Source organism: Zalophus californianus, chromosome 12 (genome assembly GCF_009762305.2).
Source record: "Zalophus californianus isolate mZalCal1 chromosome 12, mZalCal1.pri.v2, whole genome shotgun sequence".
In the NCBI taxonomy this organism is placed as follows: Eukaryota; Metazoa; Chordata; class Mammalia; order Carnivora; family Otariidae; genus Zalophus; species Zalophus californianus.
The window spans coordinates 29,472,768-29,478,612 of record NC_045606.1 but is presented as its reverse complement, the minus strand read 5'-3'; the positions used below and the strand labels follow the sequence as shown (position 1 = coordinate 29,478,612).

Genomic DNA, 5,845 nt, shown 5'->3' with positions numbered 1-5,845 from the left:
TTTCAAGAATGCTGGCAAAGACAGTAGCAGATTAGTTGATCAAAAGTAGTTGATTAGTTGATCATGGTATCCACTGAAAAACTACCAACCCCAAAGCCCACATTTTAATTACATTCAGTAATTAGAATTTGAGTACTTTAAGGTATCTCTCCTAAGTTTTTCTCAAGATCAGAACTCTGATTACTATTCAAACACATAGAGGGAATGTAAGTTCCAAACATGGTGGCCTATGCTATAAATGGGCTATCTTATTTTACCTAAGAGTAAGAATTTTTTCCCTTGTTTTTAGAGAAACTTTGCTTCTCTGTAATGTATGATTACTTAGCAGATTTGTACTTAAAGGTTAAAAATGCACAGGGTGTTTCTCAAGATATTCTATCTAAATACGGTAAACTTGTCCCCTAAAGTTACCTGAAACAGCAGTTTCCCTAAAATAACAGAGATTAAACTACTAAAATCATTTATGATAGGAAACATGGGCTTGGGCAATAAGGAATAGTAGGTGTAGGTATAGGAGACCACAAGAATTTCTCATTTAGCATGTCCTCCAAGACCCTATTCACTCTTTAAGTCTTACACAGCTTTTAGCCAAAGCTGAGAATGTTCATTTTACAAAGAACGATGACAATAAAGTAAATGATAATTTAATATAAATTAAGTGCTAGTGATATAAACCAACAAGTTACCATCTGTGTATTAGGAAAAATCAGATTTGGAGGGCAAATAATTCAGCTTTATTTATGAATGGTATCTAGATGAAGAGTTATCTAAGCGTAAATGAAGATTATCAGACTGACCAGGTGATCTTGGAGTCCATTCCACTTATAACTTGATGTGATACTACTTGATGCCACATTTGAATAATCAAGTTCCCTAACAAAGCTTTTAAGTGATTAAAAGTTTTTGATGTACTGTTATTTTACCTACATCTTCAAACAAGACACTTACACTAAAAGTAGTATGTTGCACATTTATGTGACATATGATTTATTTTCTTATCTGTATATTACTGTATATTTTAATATTATCAAAGAATATACAGTAAATATTTATAATAGGAAGGCATAAATTTAAGGTCTGTCATAGATTTCTGAAAACAACACTGAGGTTATTTACGATTTTTGTAGAAATCTATTTTCTTTATTCTTTCTGTTGGAGGGAGGCAGTATTAATCCCATGCTGACTTGGTGCCAATAAATGGGAAATGTCAGCTAGGCTCCTAACAGGGAGGCCAGGGAGTGTCAATAAGGGAATGTCATTGGAATTAAGAAAATGCAAAACCTCAATATCTAGCTTTTAAAACACCAGTCCCTTATCTTTTTGCCTCAGGGTTCAAATGAATACAAAGGCCAAGTCTGAAATAAGTAAATGGGGGATGACATCATTATCTAATAACAAAGAGAAAATAGACTTAACAAGATTAGTTGTCTGCACAATCTTTCTGATAATTTGTAACGCTAATACTAAATACATCACTTAAGCAACTTCATTTTAAGCTAAGTACTTTTGGGGTCCTAAGATCCAGTTACATGCCCTTAACCCTCTTTACTTTCCTTACAGCAATGTTCACAATATTTCTTTTTCATTTTTAATTTTTATTGCTAGTATTTTAAGTTCTCTAAGGGCAGTGACACATCTGTCTTGCTGAGTAGTATATGTCCGTTGTCCAAAAAATGCTAGGCACCCAAGAAACATTTGATGAGTGAAATTAAGAACACAATTGTTTTAGTTCAGTTTAGTCAAACAGTTGTTTCTTGAACACCTGAGAAAGGTTGAGATCACAAAGATTAATAAAGCAGGGCACTGTCATAAAAGGCAGGCACACTGAGAGTGTATGATATTCTGTACCTAAGGGCCCAGGAGGCTCTAAGTCTGTATAAGATGCTAAGGGAGCAGAGTCAGAACAGCCAGCAAGTTCCAACAAGACTTTGTCTAAACTGAATCCTAAAATTAAACCAAGGACTTGCCAGTGAAATCAGGATGATAAAGCATTTTAGGCCAGAGGAACAGATTAAGAAATTTCAAAGCATGAGAAAACATGATGTATGGGGAAAAAAATTAAGTCATTGACTATTTTTTTAAATTAAGCAATGGTTCAAAGTCACTTTGTCAAATGTTTCTATTTAGAAGGGTTATAAGACTACAGTATCAACTTTTACATTTAATTTTTACCAAGAAAAAGTATCACGACATGAAAAAGAAGTTGTACCATTTGTGGATATTTGGGCTTAGTCTGTAACAGCAGAATGCAAACCATGACTAAGTGTAATATAGGCCGCTCTCAGAGGAGCTCTCAAGAAGAAAATATACATTATAGTTAATGTATAAAATGTATGTTTATGTATTTTTGTAACTATGACCAGAGAGGTATGTTATTTTCCTACATAGCTCACCTATATACTTAAAAAAAAATACTTCTTAAATACATTCTTATTGTAGGGAATTTTTTCCCTAGTAGATTATGTATTACTGTATACATACCATACTGGGCACTGAAAAACTTACCATTACAGGAATTACTTGGAACATTACAATGAGGGGAATTTTTAGAGTTACTTCTACCCTAGCCTATTTATAAACTTTAGAAAGAAAGAAAGAACAGTTGTTATTCTAAAATCTACTTAATGTTCTGCTTTAGGTGTCTTGAAATTCTTCATTTTTAAATAAGGGCCCTGCATTTTCATGTTACATTCTGTCAAATTATGACAAATTATGTAGCCAATCTTGCTTATTTCTCTTTTGCTTAATACAGAGAATTATTATTATTTGTTGTTTTGTTATTAGGAAGATTCAACGGCTCTCACAATAAAAATGATAGCTCCCAACTCTCTCTCTCCATATGTAGACAGATATAGATAGGTTTCCATTAACCACCATGGTGCAAGAAATTAACACAATTGAAAGTTATCAATAGATTCTCTGATATTAAAATTAAAAGCCTGACTCAAAAGAAAGAAAGGTGTTAGAGTTTAATATGTATCCGTCTAAAAATGAAAGAAGGATTTTTTTTTTCTTTTCTGGGACCTCAGTCAACACAACTTGCTCCCCTTTGAAATAGCTGCAAAGTTTAATCTCAAATATATTTCTAGAGAAAATTCCACATTTAGCTAGAATGATAAAGCTTGTATTAGACTAACTGTTCTTGTGGAAACTAAAACAAGTGTTTGTTTTTTTTTAAGATGCTTAAACCCATCAGAAAAACAAAGGCAGCTGGGATTTAAGGAGTGTCACTATTATGGAACTAAAATTAAATGAGCCCCAAAGGCCTCATATAATCTCATCTTCAAATAAATAATACTTGCATTGGAGGAGATGCTGAGAATGTTAAAGCAGACACCAAAGAGTCTATAACACTAATCAGGGTTTCTAGAATATACACAGTGAAGACAAAAACTGGTTTTACAGCTTGACAAGAATGAGGGACTATGGTTAAAATTCAGGCTTTCGTGTCAGACCTTGAAAGAGGTAAACTCTAGAAGGAAAAAAACAGACAAATGTGAGCTGGAGTAAGATGATCTGCCTATACTCCATTTGCCTTTAGGAAGAAAATTAAATACAGTGTGGAGAAACAAAACATCATCTCGGGCCTTTGCTATTGTTCATGTACAATGCATTCAACAAAAATTATCCCGAGTAAGAATAAGACCAAGTGACAAAAATCAAGAAGAACAGAGATAAAACAATAAACCCACAAGTGATCCAGATACTGGAGTTTTCAAAATGGACTTAAACTACTAATTTTAATAAAATGGATTTTTAAAAGATGGATAATTTCACTGGGGAATTATAATCTATTTATTTAAAAAAAGGCAAATACTCTTAGACATTAAAAATATAGTATCTACAAATAGATGTTGAAGATACAATGGAAGAGAGGATTAGGGAATTCAAAGACTGATACAGCCAGGTAGAAATGTGAAGAAAACAGAGATGAGAATTATAGAAAAGTCTGAAAGAAACATATGAATACGTTAGAAAGATTCAAAATGTGTGCAAATACAGTTCCAGAATAGAGAAGATGAGAGAATGGATGTTTGAAGAAATTCAAGCTGAAAATTTTCCAAAAATGTATGAAACTTATCAAGCCACAATTTCAAAAATAAGTGTGAATACACAGTAGTATAAATATAAAGCCAAAGCACAGGCAGGCTTATACAATTAAAATTCTGAAACCAAAGAGAAAGAAATACTTAAAGCAGTAGAGAAAATAACACCAATTTCCTTCAAACAAGTAACTAAGCTTAAAAATGTACTTTCAATATAAATTTCTATGTTACATTAGTTTATTAATTTTTCTTCCCCTTCCCCCATTACACTTGGGGTTGTAATGGGTCTCAAAATTCTGTGACAGATTTTTGGTCAAGTTGTTTCCATTAAAAAGTACTGATTTTAAAAACTAGTAACTTAAAATTGCCACACACACACACACACACACACACACACACACACACACACACAAAATAAGCAAATAGTCCACAAAACCTCCTTTCTTTTTTTTTAAGATTTATTTATTTATTTGAGAGAGAGAATGAGATAGAGAGAGAATGAAGAGGGGGGAGGGTCAGGGGGAGGGTCAGAGGGAGAAGCAGACTCCCTGCTGAGCAGGGAGCCTGATGCGGGACTCGATCCCGGGACTCCAGGATCATGACCTGAGCCGAAGGCAGTCGCTTAACCAACTGAGCCACCCAGGCGCCCCCTCCTTTCTTTCCAAAGGTTTTACGATGCATCATTATCATTAACCAGTCTTTTTACTATTAAACTTAAATGGCCAACTGACACAAAGAGTTCTGAGACTGTTCTTCCACCGATTAAGACTGGGGTGGCAGCTATTGGGGAGAATATTCATTTAGCCTTCCGAATTTCTGGGCAGACCTGGTGACCTTGCCAGATCCAGCTGCCTTCTTATCCACTGCTTCAGTGATACCCACAGCAACTGTCTGTCTCATATAACCAACAGCAAAATGGCCCAGCTAGTCAGAGAAACTCTCAACACACGTAGGCTTGCCAGGAAACCTATCAACGATGGCAGCATCACCAGATTTCAAGAACTTGGCACCATCTTTAGCTCTTTTTTCTAGAACAATGATTAATCTTTTCCTTCAGCTCAGCACACTTGCAAGCAATGTGAGCTGTGTGACAATCCAGCCCAGGTGCATATCCGGCACTGAATTGGCCTGGATAGTTCAGGATAATCAAATGAGCCATGAATCCATCTGTTTCCATCGCTGAGTCATTTTTGCTGTCACCAGCCACATCACCACATTGAACATCTTTGACAGATAAGTTCTTGCCATTGAAGCCCACACTGCCCCCAGGAAGAGCCTCACTCAAAGCTTCATGGTGCATTTCAACAGACTTTACTTCAGTTGTAACACTGACTGGAGCAAAGGTGACCAGGTTTAAGAACACCAGTCTTACAGAAATGGAATCCATTTTGTTAACATCAACAATTAGTTGTTTCACACCCAGTGGATAAGCCAGAAGGGCATGCTCATGGGTCTGTGTATTCTTGGAGATACCCACTTCAAATTCACTGACGCCAGCAGCAATAATCAGGACAGCACAGTCCTCCTGAGATGTGCCTGTAACCATGTTTTTGATAACATCTCTGTGTCTTGGGGTATCAACGGAGGTCCCATAATACTTACTGGTCTCGAATTTCCACAGGGAGAGATCAGTGGTGATACCACATTTGTGTTCAGCTTTCAGTTTAATCCAAGATCCAGGAATACTTGAAGGAGACCTTTCTCATCCTGGCAGCCTCCTTCTCAAATTTTTCAATAGTTCTTTTTTGAATCCCGCCACATTTGTAGATCAGAGGACCAGTAGTGGTAGACCTGCCTGA

At 35.7% G+C, this 5,845-nt stretch overlaps 1 pseudogene; it reads right to left on the bottom strand.

Annotated features, from left to right (window-relative positions):
• Positions 1-4,826: 4,826 nt before the first annotated feature.
• Positions 4,827-5,592, bottom strand: LOC113911110 (annotated as a pseudogene).
• Positions 5,593-5,845: the final 253 nt, after the last annotated feature.